This window comes from Hippopotamus amphibius, chromosome 2 (assembly GCF_030028045.1).
Source record: "Hippopotamus amphibius kiboko isolate mHipAmp2 chromosome 2, mHipAmp2.hap2, whole genome shotgun sequence".
In the NCBI taxonomy this organism is placed as follows: domain Eukaryota; kingdom Metazoa; phylum Chordata; class Mammalia; order Artiodactyla; family Hippopotamidae; genus Hippopotamus; species Hippopotamus amphibius.
The window spans coordinates 221,251,328-221,266,036 of record NC_080187.1 but is presented as its reverse complement, the minus strand read 5'-3'; the positions used below and the strand labels follow the sequence as shown (position 1 = coordinate 221,266,036).

General features: G+C 54.3%; 6 non-coding genes across 6 annotated transcripts; all 6 read left to right on the top strand.

The window, feature by feature from the left end:
- Window positions 1–917: 917 nt before the first annotated feature.
- On the top strand, window positions 918–998 carry LOC130847036 (small nucleolar RNA SNORD115). The gene has a single exon (XR_009051831.1). It is a non-coding gene; the product is annotated as a small nucleolar RNA SNORD115 (small nucleolar RNA).
- Window positions 999–3,504: 2,506 nt separating this feature from the next.
- Window positions 3,505–3,585, top strand: LOC130847387 (small nucleolar RNA SNORD115). The gene has a single exon (XR_009052151.1). It is a non-coding gene; the product is annotated as a small nucleolar RNA SNORD115 (small nucleolar RNA).
- Window positions 3,586–6,091: 2,506 nt separating this feature from the next.
- LOC130847386 (small nucleolar RNA SNORD115) lies at window positions 6,092–6,172 on the top strand. Its single transcript, XR_009052150.1, has one exon. It is a non-coding gene; the product is annotated as a small nucleolar RNA SNORD115 (small nucleolar RNA).
- Window positions 6,173–8,678: 2,506 nt separating this feature from the next.
- Window positions 8,679–8,759, top strand: LOC130847385 (small nucleolar RNA SNORD115). The gene has a single exon (XR_009052149.1). It is a non-coding gene; the product is annotated as a small nucleolar RNA SNORD115 (small nucleolar RNA).
- A 2,506-nt stretch (window positions 8,760–11,265) lies between these two features.
- Window positions 11,266–11,346, top strand: LOC130847384 (small nucleolar RNA SNORD115). The gene has a single exon (XR_009052148.1). It is a non-coding gene; the product is annotated as a small nucleolar RNA SNORD115 (small nucleolar RNA).
- A 2,506-nt stretch (window positions 11,347–13,852) lies between these two features.
- On the top strand, window positions 13,853–13,933 carry LOC130847382 (small nucleolar RNA SNORD115). The gene has a single exon (XR_009052147.1). It is a non-coding gene; the product is annotated as a small nucleolar RNA SNORD115 (small nucleolar RNA).
- Window positions 13,934–14,709: the final 776 nt, after the last annotated feature.

Genomic DNA, 14,709 nt, shown 5'->3' with positions numbered 1-14,709 from the left:
TCAGACAGGCCCTTTCATGGGTTCTGCATACAGATACAGGCCTGTGGCATCTCTTGGGCTGCCCTTCCTCTACGGGAGCCACTGCCTACCAAGAGAGCTCCCTCCAGCTCCTGTGAATGTCCACTGTGTGGGACATAAAGGCCTCATTGTCTGGGTGTTGTGCACATGGACAAGCCGAGTGTGACATCGGCCAGCACACGCTTGCCCACACCAGGGTCGGGCCCAGAGGAATGTCTCCATTCCCCCCAGAAACACCCCCAGTGTTTTCCCCACCAAGCAGACCTGGTGCCAGGCCTTGTGCTGCCTGGAGGATCCATGAGGCTAGTCCTTCCCTGGGGAGACATATACGTACTGGTTCTTTCATCTGCCCCTGACACAGTATTAAGGTACATAAGATGGCATTGATCCACCTGTCCACTCATGCCTTCATCTTTGTAAGTATGGATGGATGGAGGGAGTGAGCCAAGGACGAGGGTCAAAGGGGAGGGAGCTAGAGCATTCTGGAGGAAGGGAGGCAGGAAGGAAGCTATGTAGGGAGCTGTTTGTATGCGTTTCAGCTATGTGTTCCTGTCTCTGCGTGGAGGTACATTTGGGCCCTATGTTCCTGGATGTATTGCTGCAGGTATTTCTTGTAGCATCATTCGATGCATGAGCGTGTGGCACACATGTGCCCCAATGCATCTAGCATGGAGTTGGAGTTCTCACAGCTGTCCTTCTCACCTCTTGGCAGCCATCGTCCCCAGAGAAATGAAGATCTGTGTTTGGCCTATGTTCCCTAGGGCAATCACCATGAGCCTTGGCCCAGCACGTGGATTCGACAGAATGGCACATCCCTTCAGGCATCCTTCTTTCCAGGAAGCATCTGAGGTAAGCCTTCACATGTGGCAGGGCGCAGGTGAGTGAGGAGGGCCTCAGTTGTGTCGATGATGAGAACTCATATGGTCCTGAAGAGAGCTGATGACCAAAAAATCATGCTCAATAGGATTACGCTGAGGCCTAACAGAGGGATCCAGGGGCAGGATGGCCTGCATTTTTGGTCCATTGCAGAGCCCTGGGTGTGGGTGTGTGTGTGGGTTTGGGTGTGGGTGTTGGAGCAGCCTCTCGCTCGAGGAAATCCCTTGAGACTCCTCCCAGTGTAGATGGCTTCCACATATCCAAGATGTGTTGCCACCTTTGGTTTTCTATCCTGCTCCATAGTGCCAGGGCCCACATGTTCTGAAGCCATGGGTGGAGTCTTTCCTTAAGCCTTTCTGCTTTGAATTTTGTGTTTCAGGCCAAGCCTTGGAATGGACTCACCACAGCCAGAATGTTCCGCAGTGAGTGGCTCTTTTGGTTGCTACTGATAGGCCCCAGAGAATTTTGAACTATGGGCTGGCCGCCCTCACAGCAGGCAGTACAGGGTAGTCTTTTGGCAACCTCCTGCCTACCAAGGAGGAATGTCTGCTGCTGCCCCAAATTTATGGGCTCACATCTGGTGCACTCACATGCCTTCATTAGAGCTGTATTCTAGTCAGAGAGCACATCGAGGCAGTGTTTTCTTCCTTGGCCCCAGGCGGAACATCTCTAGAGACCTCTGTGCACCTAGCGCCAGAGTATGATCACCCACTGAGGGAATGGTCCCTTGTGGTGTGTGCTTTATGGCTTCCCAAAACCTGTCAGTAGGGAAGGCTCATGCCCCCTGCCTAGAGATGGTGAGAGGCAGGCAGGAGCCCATCCTCAGGTGCTTGGAGGCAGGATGCTGCTGGTTATTTCAAGGGCTGGAAGCCATGCTGTGGTCTTCAATGGGGTTGTGCCAGGACTCTGTGAGGGATCATGGTGCTTTGTTGGAGCCACTTGATCCGAATGGGGCCTCTGATGGGGTCTGCATGCATACACAGGACCATAGCTTCTCCTGGGTTGGTCGTCCTCTCCGGAAGCCACTGGTTTGTCAGAGAGCCCCCTCCAGAGGAGAAAAGGCTTCTGGGTGTCCATTCCCCCATGAAGGCTTTGCAGAGCCCTTGGGCATCCCGTTATCATGTCCATCGTGAGGCCCTGTTGACCTGAAGGGGAGGGGTGGTCCCGGGATGTGGGCTGAGGAGGGTGTAGCTGCATGGCTGTTGTTTGGTGGCCTTGCACGGGCCACAGTAGGGAATGCTGCCACAGAAGAAATTGGCCCTGTTTGGGAATCTCTGTGGTCCCCAAGGAGGAATGCTTGACATGGCTCCCCATCCACCAGATCGGAATGCAGGCCTTGAAATTCAACTCGATTGACCTGAAGTGTAGTAAGACTGACCATGGAGGCACCATTTCATGACGTGTTGCCCTGGGGAGCAACCACGCAGATCTCTGTGCATGTCGAGGCAGAGCACGAGGATGGACTGAGCTTATGGTCCGTTGTGGGGTGTGCTTGAGTGACTTCCAAGAAGTGTTGGTTGGGAGGATGTGGGGCCAGGCCTGGAGGTGGTGAGAGGCAACAAGGACCCTTGATCAGGGACTTGGCAGCTAGATGCTCTTGGCTCTTGTGAGAGCTGAAGGGCTGGTCCCTTGCTGGAATGGGGTTTCCCAGGTCTCTGTGAGGGATCATGGGCCCTCAGATAGGCCAGTTTACTCAGACAGGCCCTTTCATGGGTTCTGCATACAGATACAGGCCTGTGGCATCTCTTGGGCTGGCCTTCCTCTACGGGAGCCACTGCCTACCAAGAGAGCTCCCTCCAGCTCCTGTGAATGTCCACTGTGTGGGACATAAAGGCCTCATTGTCTGGGTGTTGTGCACATGGACAAGCCGAGTGTGACATCGGCCAGCACACGCTTGCCCACACCAGGGTCGGGCCCAGAGGAATGTCTCCATTCCCCCCAGAAACACCCCCAGTGTTTTCCCCACCAAGCAGACCTGGTGCCAGGCCTTGTGCTGCCTGGAGGATCCATGAGGCTAGTCCTTCCCTGGGGAGACATATACGTACTGGTTATTTCATCTGCCCCTGACACAGTATTAAGGTACATAAGATGGCATTGATCCACCTGTCCACTCATGCCTTCATCTTTGTAAGTATGGATGGATGGAGGGAGTGAGCCAAGGACGAGGGTCAAAGGGGAGGGAGCTAGAGCATTCTGGAGGAAGGGAGGCAGGAAGGAAGCTATGTAGGGAGCTGTTTGTATGCGTTTCAGCTATGTGTTCCTGTCTCTGCGTGGAGGTACATTTGGGCCCTATGTTCCTGGATGTATTGCTGCAGGTATTTCTTGTAGCATCATTCGATGCATGAGCGTGTGGCACACACGTGCCCCAATGCATCTAGCATGGAGTTGGAGTTCTCACAGCTGTCCTTCTCACCTCTTGGCAGCCATCGTCCCCAGAGAAATGAAGATCTGTGTTTGGCCTATGTTCCCTAGGGCAATCACCATGAGCCTTGGCCCAGCACGTGGATTCGACAGAATGGCACATCCCTTCAGGCATCCTTCTTTCCAGGAAGCATCTGAGGTAAGCCTTCACATGTGGCAGGGCGCAGGTGAGTGAGGAGGGCCTCAGTTGGGTCGATGATGAGAACTCATATGGTCCTGAAGAGAGCTGATGACCAAAAAATCATGCTCAATAGGATTACGCTGAGGCCTAACAGAGGGATCCAGGGGCAGGATGGCCTGCATTTTTGGTCCATTGCAGAGCCCTGGGTGTGGGTGTGTGTGTGGGTTTGGGTGTGGGTGTTGGAGCAGCCTCTCGCTCGAGGAAATCCCTTGAGACTCCTCCCAGTGTAGATGGCTTCCACATATCCAAGATGTGTTGCCACCTTTGGTTTTCTATCCTGCTCCATAGTGCCAGGGCCCACATGTTCTGAAGCCATGGGTGGAGTCTTTCCTTAAGCCTTTCTGCTTTGAATTTTGTGTTTCAGGCCAAGCCTTGGAATGGACTCACCACAGCCAGAATGTTCCGCAGTGAGTGGCTCTTTTGGTTGCTACTGATAGGCCCCAGAGAATTTTGAACTATGGGCTGGCCGCCCTCACAGCAGCCAGTACAGGGTAGTCTTTTGGCAACCTCCTGCCTACCAAGGAGGAATGTCTGCTGCTGCCCCAAATTTATGGGCTCACATCTGGTGCACTCACATGCCTTCATTAGAGCTGTATTCTAGTCAGAGAGCACATCGAGGCAGTGTTTTCTTCCTTGGCCCCAGGCGGAACATCTCTAGAGACCTCTGTGCACCTAGCGCCAGAGTATGATCACCCACTGAGGGAATGGTCCCTTGTGGTGTGTGCTTTATGGCTTCCCAAAACCTGTCAGTAGGGAAGGCTCATGCCCCCTGCCTAGAGATGGTGAGAGGCAGGCAGGAGCCCATCCTCAGGTGCTTGGAGGCAGGATGCTGCTGGTTATTTCAAGGGCTGGAAGCCATGCCGTGGTCTTCAATGGGGTTGTGCCAGGACTCTGTGAGGGATCATGGTGCTTTGTTGGAGCCACTTGATCCGAATGGGGCCTCTGATGGGGTCTGCATGCATACACAGGACCATAGCTTCTCCTGGGTTGGTCGTCCTCTCCGGAAGCCACTGGTTTGTCAGAGAGCCCCCTCCAGAGGAGAAAAGGCTTCTGGGTGTCCATTCCCCCATGAAGGCTTTGCAGAGCCCTTGGGCATCCCGTTATCATGTCCATCGTGAGGCCCTGTTGACCTGAAGGGGAGGGGTGGTCCCGGGATGTGGGCTGAGGAGGGCGTAGCTGCATGGCTGTTGTTTGGTGGCCTTGCACGGGCCACAGTAGGGAATGCTGCCACAGAAGAAATTGGCCCTGTTTGGGAATCTCTGTGGTCCCCAAGGAGGAATGCTTGACATGGCTCCCCATCCACCAGATCGGAATGCAGGCCTTGAAATTCAACTCGATTGACCTGAAGTGTAGTAAGACTGACCATGGGGGCACCATTTCATGACGTGTTGCCCTGGGGAGCAACCACGCAGATCTCTGTGCATGTCGAGGCAGAGCACGAGGATGGACTGAGCTTATGGTCAGTTGTGGGGTGTGCTTGAGTGACTTCCAAGAAGTGTTGGTTGGGAGGATGTGCGGCCAGGCCTGGAGGTGGGGAGAGGCAACAAGGACCCTTGATCAGGGACTTGGCAGCTAGATGCTCTTGGCTCTTGTGAGAGCTGAAGGGCTGGTCCCTTGCTGGAATGGGGTTTCCCAGGTCTCTGTGAGGGATCATGGGCCCTCAGATAGGCCAGTTTACTCAGACAGGCCCTTTCATGGTTTCTGCATACAGATACAGGCCTGTGGCATCTCTTGGGCTGGCCTTCCTCTACGGGAGCCACTGCCTACCAAGAGAGCTCCCTCCAGCTCCTGTGAATGTCCACTGTGTGGGACATAAAGGCCTCATTGTCTGGGTGTTGTGCACATGGACAAGCCGAGTGTGACATCGGCCAGCACACGCTTGCCCACACCAGGGTCGGGCCCAGAGGAATGTCTCCATTCCCCCCAGAAACACCCCCAGTGTTTTCCCCACCAAGCAGACCTGGTGCCAGGCCTTGTGCTGCCTGGAGGATCCATGAGGCTAGTCCTTCCCTGGGGAGACATATACGTACTGGTTATTTCATCTGCCCCTGACACAGTATTAAGGTACATAAGATGGCATTGATCCACCTGTCCACTCATGCCTTCATCTTTGTAAGTATGGATGGATGGAGGGAGTGAGCCAAGGACGAGGGTCAAAGGGGAGGGAGCTAGAGCATTCTGGAGGAAGGGAGGCAGGAAGGAAGCTATGTAGGGAGCTGTTTGTATGCGTTTCAGCTATGTGTTCCTGTCTCTGCGTGGAGGTACATTTGGGCCCTATGTTCCTGGATGTATTGCTGCAGGTATTTCTTGTAGCATCATTCGATGCATGAGCGTGTGGCACACACGTCCCCCAATGCATCTAGCATGGAGTTGGAGTTCTCACAGCTGTCCTTCTCACCTCTTGGCAGCCATCGTCCCCAGAGAAATGAAGATCTGTGTCTGCCCTATGTTCCCTAGGGCAATCACCATGAGCCTTGGCCCAGCACGTGGATTCGACAGAATGGCACATCCCTTCAGGCATCCTTCTTTCCAGGAAGCATCTGAGGTAAGCCTTCACATGTGGCAGGGCGCAGGTGAGTGAGGAGGGCCTCAGTTGGGTCGATGATGAGAACTCATATGGTCCTGAAGAGAGCTGATGACCAAAAAATCATGCTCAATAGGATTACGCTGAGGCCTAACAGAGGGATCCAGGGGCAGGATGGCCTGCATTTTTGGTCCATTGCAGAGCCCTGGGTGTGGGTGTGTGTGTGGGTTTGGGTGTGGGTGTTGGAGCAGCCTCTCGCTCGAGGAAATCCCTTGAGACTCCTCCCAGTGTAGATGGCTTCCACATATCCAAGATGTGTTGCCACCTTTGGTTTTCTATCCTGCTCCATAGTGCCAGGGCCCACATGTTCTGAAGCCATGGGTGGAGTCTTTCCTTAAGCCTTTCTGCTTTGAATTTTGTGTTTCAGGCCAAGCCTTGGAATGGACTCACCACAGCCAGAATGTTCCGCAGTGAGTGGCTCTTTTGGTTGCTACTGATAGGCCCCAGAGAATTTTGAACTATGGGCTGGCCGCCCTCACAGCAGCCAGTACAGGGTAGTCTTTTGGCAACCTCCTGCCTACCAAGGAGGAATGTCTGCTGCTGCCCCAAATTTATGGGCTCACATCTGGTGCACTCACATGCCTTCATTAGAGCTGTATTCTAGTCAGAGAGCACATCGAGGCAGTGTTTTCTTCCTTGGCCCCAGGCGGAACATCTCTAGAGACCTCTGTGCACCTAGCGCCAGAGTATGATCACCCACTGAGGGAATGGTCCCTTGTGGTGTGTGCTTTATGGCTTCCCAAAACCTGTCAGTAGGGAAGGCTCATGCCCCCTGCCTAGAGATGGTGAGAGGCAGGCAGGAGCCCATCCTCAGGTGCTTGGAGGCAGGATGCTGCTGGTTATTTCAAGGGCTGGAAGCCATGCCGTGGTCTTCAATGGGGTTGTGCCAGGACTCTGTGAGGGATCATGGTGCTTTGTTGGAGCCACTTGATCCGAATGGGGCCTCTGATGGGGTCTGCATGCATACACAGGACCATAGCTTCTCCTGGGTTGGTCGTCCTCTCCGGAAGCCACTGGTTTGTCAGAGAGCCCCCTCCAGAGGAGAAAAGGCTTCTGGGTGTCCATTCCCCCATGAAGGCTTTGCAGAGCCCTTGGGCATCCCGTTATCATGTCCATCGTGAGGCCCTGTTGACCTGAAGGGGAGGGGTGGTCCCGGGATGTGGGCTGAGGAGGGCGTAGCTGCATGGCTGTTGTTTGGTGGCCTTGCACGGGCCACAGTAGGGAATGCTGCCACAGAAGAAATTGGCCCTGTTTGGGAATCTCTGTGGTCCCCAAGGAGGAATGCTTGACATGGCTCCCCATCCACCAGATCGGAATGCAGGCCTTGAAATTCAACTCGATTGACCTGAAGTGTAGTAAGACTGACCATGGGGGCACCATTTCATGACGTGTTGCCCTGGGGAGCAACCACGCAGATCTCTGTGCATGTCGAGGCAGAGCACGAGGATGGACTGAGCTTATGGTCAGTTGTGGGGTGTGCTTGAGTGACTTCCAAGAAGTGTTGGTTGGGAGGATGTGCGGCCAGGCCTGGAGGTGGGGAGAGGCAACAAGGACCCTTGATCAGGGACTTGGCAGCTAGATGCTCTTGGCTCTTGTGAGAGCTGAAGGGCTGGTCCCTTGCTGGAATGGGGTTTCCCAGGTCTCTGTGAGGGATCATGGGCCCTCAGATAGGCCAGTTTACTCAGACAGGCCCTTTCATGGTTTCTGCATACAGATACAGGCCTGTGGCATCTCTTGGGCTGGCCTTCCTCTACGGGAGCCACTGCCTACCAAGAGAGCTCCCTCCAGCTCCTGTGAATGTCCACTGTGTGGGACATAAAGGCCTCATTGTCTGGGTGTTGTGCACATGGACAAGCCGAGTGTGACATCGGCCAGCACACGCTTGCCCACACCAGGGTCGGGCCCAGAGGAATGTCTCCATTCCCCCCAGAAACACCCCCAGTGTTTTCCCCACCAAGCAGACCTGGTGCCAGGCCTTGTGCTGCCTGGAGGATCCATGAGGCTAGTCCTTCCCTGGGGAGACATATACGTACTGGTTATTTCATCTGCCCCTGACACAGTATTAAGGTACATAAGATGGCATTGATCCACCTGTCCACTCATGCCTTCATCTTTGTAAGTATGGATGGATGGAGGGAGTGAGCCAAGGACGAGGGTCAAAGGGGAGGGAGCTAGAGCATTCTGGAGGAAGGGAGGCAGGAAGGAAGCTATGTAGGGAGCTGTTTGTATGCGTTTCAGCTATGTGTTCCTGTCTCTGCGTGGAGGTACATTTGGGCCCTATGTTCCTGGATGTATTGCTGCAGGTATTTCTTGTAGCATCATTCGATGCATGAGCGTGTGGCACACACGTCCCCCAATGCATCTAGCATGGAGTTGGAGTTCTCACAGCTGTCCTTCTCACCTCTTGGCAGCCATCGTCCCCAGAGAAATGAAGATCTGTGTCTGCCCTATGTTCCCTAGGGCAATCACCATGAGCCTTGGCCCAGCACGTGGATTCGACAGAATGGCACATCCCTTCAGGCATCCTTCTTTCCAGGAAGCATCTGAGGTAAGCCTTCACATGTGGCAGGGCGCAGGTGAGTGAGGAGGGCCTCAGTTGGGTCGATGATGAGAACTCATATGGTCCTGAAGAGAGCTGATGACCAAAAAATCATGCTCAATAGGATTACGCTGAGGCCTAACAGAGGGATCCAGGGGCAGGATGGCCTGCATTTTTGGTCCATTGCAGAGCCCTGGGTGTGGGTGTGTGTGTGGGTTTGGGTGTGGGTGTTGGAGCAGCCTCTCGCTCGAGGAAATCCCTTGAGACTCCTCCCAGTGTAGATGGCTTCCACATATCCAAGATGTGTTGCCACCTTTGGTTTTCTATCCTGCTCCATAGTGCCAGGGCCCACATGTTCTGAAGCCATGGGTGGAGTCTTTCCTTAAGCCTTTCTGCTTTGAATTTTGTGTTTCAGGCCAAGCCTTGGAATGGACTCACCACAGCCAGAATGTTCCGCAGTGAGTGGCTCTTTTGGTTGCTACTGATAGGCCCCAGAGAATTTTGAACTATGGGCTGGCCGCCCTCACAGCAGCCAGTACAGGGTAGTCTTTTGGCAACCTCCTGCCTACCAAGGAGGAATGTCTGCTGCTGCCCCAAATTTATGGGCTCACATCTGGTGCACTCACATGCCTTCATTAGAGCTGTATTCTAGTCAGAGAGCACATCGAGGCAGTGTTTTCTTCCTTGGCCCCAGGCGGAACATCTCTAGAGACCTCTGTGCACCTAGCGCCAGAGTATGATCACCCACTGAGGGAATGGTCCCTTGTGGTGTGTGCTTTATGGCTTCCCAAAACCTGTCAGTAGGGAAGGCTCATGCCCCCTGCCTAGAGATGGTGAGAGGCAGGCAGGAGCCCATCCTCAGGTGCTTGGAGGCAGGATGCTGCTGGTTATTTCAAGGGCTGGAAGCCATGCCGTGGTCTTCAATGGGGTTGTGCCAGGACTCTGTGAGGGATCATGGTGCTTTGTTGGAGCCACTTGATCCGAATGGGGCCTCTGATGGGGTCTGCATGCATACACAGGACCATAGCTTCTCCTGGGTTGGTCGTCCTCTCCGGAAGCCACTGGTTTGTCAGAGAGCCCCCTCCAGAGGAGAAAAGGCTTCTGGGTGTCCATTCCCCCATGAAGGCTTTGCAGAGCCCTTGGGCATCCCGTTATCATGTCCATCGTGAGGCCCTGTTGACCTGAAGGGGAGGGGTGGTCCCGGGATGTGGGCTGAGGAGGGCGTAGCTGCATGGCTGTTGTTTGGTGGCCTTGCACGGGCCACAGTAGGGAATGCTGCCACAGAAGAAATTGGCCCTGTTTGGGAATCTCTGTGGTCCCCAAGGAGGAATGCTTGACATGGCTCCCCATCCACCAGATCGGAATGCAGGCCTTGAAATTCAACTCGATTGACCTGAAGTGTAGTAAGACTGACCATGGGGGCACCATTTCATGACGTGTTGCCCTGGGGAGCAACCACGCAGATCTCTGTGCATGTCGAGGCAGAGCACGAGGATGGACTGAGCTTATGGTCAGTTGTGGGGTGTGCTTGAGTGACTTCCAAGAAGTGTTGGTTGGGAGGATGTGCGGCCAGGCCTGGAGGTGGGGAGAGGCAACAAGGACCCTTGATCAGGGACTTGGCAGCTAGATGCTCTTGGCTCTTGTGAGAGCTGAAGGGCTGGTCCCTTGCTGGAATGGGGTTTCCCAGGTCTCTGTGAGGGATCATGGGCCCTCAGATAGGCCAGTTTACTCAGACAGGCCCTTTCATGGTTTCTGCATACAGATACAGGCCTGTGGCATCTCTTGGGCTGGCCTTCCTCTACGGGAGCCACTGCCTACCAAGAGAGCTCCCTCCAGCTCCTGTGAATGTCCACTGTGTGGGACATAAAGGCCTCATTGTCTGGGTGTTGTGCACATGGACAAGCCGAGTGTGACATCGGCCAGCACACGCTTGCCCACACCAGGGTCGGGCCCAGAGGAATGTCTCCATTCCCCCCAGAAACACCCCCAGTGTTTTCCCCACCAAGCAGACCTGGTGCCAGGCCTTGTGCTGCCTGGAGGATCCATGAGGCTAGTCCTTCCCTGGGGAGACATATACGTACTGGTTATTTCATCTGCCCCTGACACAGTATTAAGGTACATAAGATGGCATTGATCCACCTGTCCACTCATGCCTTCATCTTTGTAAGTATGGATGGATGGAGGGAGTGAGCCAAGGACGAGGGTCAAAGGGGAGGGAGCTAGAGCATTCTGGAGGAAGGGAGGCAGGAAGGAAGCTATGTAGGGAGCTGTTTGTATGCGTTTCAGCTATGTGTTCCTGTCTCTGCGTGGAGGTACATTTGGGCCCTATGTTCCTGGATGTATTGCTGCAGGTATTTCTTGTAGCATCATTCGATGCATGAGCGTGTGGCACACACGTCCCCCAATGCATCTAGCATGGAGTTGGAGTTCTCACAGCTGTCCTTCTCACCTCTTGGCAGCCATCGTCCCCAGAGAAATGAAGATCTGTGTCTGCCCTATGTTCCCTAGGGCAATCACCATGAGCCTTGGCCCAGCACGTGGATTCGACAGAATGGCACATCCCTTCAGGCATCCTTCTTTCCAGGAAGCATCTGAGGTAAGCCTTCACATGTGGCAGGGCGCAGGTGAGTGAGGAGGGCCTCAGTTGGGTCGATGATGAGAACTCATATGGTCCTGAAGAGAGCTGATGACCAAAAAATCATGCTCAATAGGATTACGCTGAGGCCTAACAGAGGGATCCAGGGGCAGGATGGCCTGCATTTTTGGTCCATTGCAGAGCCCTGGGTGTGGGTGTGGTTGTGGGTTTGGGTGTGGGTGTTGGAGCAGCCTCTCGCTCGAGGAAATCCCTTGAGACTCCTCCCAGTGTAGATGGCTTCCACATATCCAAGATGTGTTGCCACCTTTGGTTTTCTATCCTGCTCCATAGTGCCAGGGCCCACATGTTCTGAAGCCATGGGTGGAGTCTTTCCTTAAGCCTTTCTGCTTTGAATTTTGTGTTTCAGGCCAAGCCTTGGAATGGACTCACCACAGCCAGAATGTTCCGCAGTGAGTGGCTCTTTTGGTTGCTACTGATAGGCCCCAGAGAATTTTGAACTATGGGCTGGCCGCCCTCACAGCAGGCAGTACAGGGTAGTCTTTTGGCAACCTCCTGCCTACCAAGGAGGAATGTCTGCTGCTGCCCCAAATTTATGGGCTCACATCTGGTGCACTCACATGCCTTCATTAGAGCTGTATTCTAGTCAGAGAGCACATCGAGGCAGTGTTTTCTTCCTTGGCCCCAGGCGGAACATCTCTAGAGACCTCTGTGCACCTAGCGCCAGAGTATGATCACCAACTGAGGGAATGGTCCCTTGTGGTGTGTGCTTTATGGCTTCCCAAAACCTGTCAGTAGGGAAGGCTCATGCCCCCTGCCTAGAGATGGTGAGAGGCAGGCAGGAGCCCATCCTCAGGTGCTTGGAGGCAGGATGCTGCTGGTTATTTCAAGGGCTGGAAGCCATGCCGTGGTCTTCAATGGGGTTGTGCCAGGACTCTGTGAGGGATCATGGTGCTTTGTTGGAGCCACTTGATCCGAATGGGGCCTCTGATGGGGTCTGCATGCATACACAGGACCATAGCTTCTCCTGGGTTGGTCGTCCTCTCCGGAAGCCACTGGTTTGTCAGAGAGCCCCCTCCAGAGGAGAAAAGGCTTCTGGGTGTCCATTCCCCCATGAAGGCTTTGCAGAGCCCTTGGGCATCCCGTTATCATGTCCATCGTGAGGCCCTGTTGACCTGAAGGGGAGGGGTGGTCCCGGGATGTGGGCTGAGGAGGGCGTAGCTGCATGGCTGTTGTTTGGTGGCCTTGCACGGGCCACAGTAGGGAATGCTGCCACAGAAGAAATTGGCCCTGTTTGGGAATCTCTGTGGTCCCCAAGGAGGAATGCTTGACATGGCTCCCCATCCACCAGATCGGAATGCAGGCCTTGAAATTCAACTCGATTGACCTGAAGTGTAGTAAGACTGACCATGGAGGCACCATTTCATTACGTGTTGCCCTGGGGAGCAACCACGCAGATCTCTGTGCATGTCGAGGCAGAGCACGAGGATGGACTGAGCTTATGGTCAGTTGTGGGGTGTGCTTGAGTGACTTCCAAGAAGTGTTGGTTGGGAGGATGTGGGGCCAGGCCTGGAGGTGGGGAGAGGCAACAAGGACCCTTGATCAGGGACTTGGCAGCTAGATGCTCTTGGCTCTTGTGAGAGCTGAAGGGCTGGTCCCTTGCTGGAATGGGGTTTCCCAGGTCTCTGTGAGGGATCATGGGCCCTCAGATAGGCCAGTTTACTCAGACAGGCCCTTTCATGGGTTCTGCATACAGATACAGGCCTGTGGCATCTCTTGGGCTGGCCTTCCTCTTCGGGAGCCACTGCCTACCAAGAGAGCTCCCTCCAGCTCCTGTGAATGTCCACTGTGTGGGACATAAAGGCCTCATTGTCTGGGTGTTGTGCACATGGACAAGCCGAGTGTGACATCGGCCAGCACACGCTTGCCCACACCAGGGTCGGGCCCAGAGGAATGTCTCCATTCCCCCCAGAAACACCCCCAGGGTTTTCCCCACCAAGCAGACCTGGTGCCAGGCCTTGTGCTGCCTGGAGGATCCATGAGGCTAGTCCTTCCCTGGGGAGACATATACGTACTGGTTATTTCATCTGCCCCTGACACAGTATTAAGGTACATAAGATGGCATTGATCCACCTGTCCACTCATGCCTTCATCTTTGTAAGTATGGATGGATGGAGGGAGTGAGCCAAGGACGAGGGTCAAAGGGGAGGGAGCTAGAGCATTCTGGAGGAAGGGAGGCAGGAAGGAAGCTATGTAGGGAGCTGTTTGTATGCGTTTCAGCTATGTGTTCCTGTCTCTGCGTGGAGGTACATTTGGGCCCTATGTTCCTGGATGTATTGCTGCAGGTATTTCTTGTAGCATCATTCGATGCATGAGCGTGTGGCACACACGTCCCCCAATGCATCTAGCATGGAGTTGGAGTTCTCACAGCTGTCCTTCTCACCTCTTGGCAGCCATCGTCCCCAGAGAAATGAAGATCTGTGTCTGCCCTATGTTCCCTAGGGCAATCACCATGAGCCTTGGCCCAGCACGTGGATTCGACAGAATGGCACATCCCTTCAGGCATCCTTCTTTCCAGGAAGCATCTGAGGTAAGCCTTCACATGTGGCAGGGCGCAGGTGAGTGAGGAGGGCCTCAGTTGGGTCGATGATGAGAACTCATATGGTCCTGAAGAGAGCTGATGACCAAAAAATCATGCTCAATAGGATTACGCTGAGGCCTAACAGAGGGATCCAGGGGCAGGATGGCCTGCATTTTTGGTCCATTGCAGAGCCCTGGGTGTGGGTGTGTGTGTGGGTTTGGGTGTGGGTGTTGGAGCAGCCTCTCGCTCGAGGAAATCCCTTGAGACTCCTCCCAGTGTAGATGGCTTCCACATATCCAAGATGTGTTGCCACCTTTGGTTTTCTATCCTGCTCCATAGTGCCAGGGCCCACATGTTCTGAAGCCATGGGTGGAGTCTTTCCTTAAGCCTTTCTGCTTTGAATTTTGTGTTTCAGGCCAAGCCTTGGAATGGACTCACCACAGCCAGAATGTTCCGCAGTGAGTAGCTCTTTTGTTTGCTACCGATAGGCCCCAGAGAATTTTGAACTATGGGCTGGCCGCCCTCACAGCAGGCAGTACAGGGTAGTCTTTTGGCAACCTCCTGCCTACCAAGGAGGAATGTCTGCTGCTGCCCCAAATTTATGGGCTCACATCTGGTGCACTCACATGCCTTCATTAGAGCTGTATTCTAGTCAGAGAGCACATCGAGGCAGTGTTTTCTTCCTTGGCCCCAGGCGGAACATCTCTAGAGACCTCTGTGCACCTAGCGCCAGAGTATGATCACCAACTGAGGGAATGGTCCCTTGTGGTGTGTGCTTTATGGCTTCCCAAAACCTGTCAGTAGGGAAGGCTCATGCCCCCTGCCTAGAGATGGTGAGAGGCAGGCAGGAGCCCATCCTCAGGTGCTTGGAGGCAGGATGCTGCTGGTTATTTCAAGGGCTGGAAGCCATGCCGTG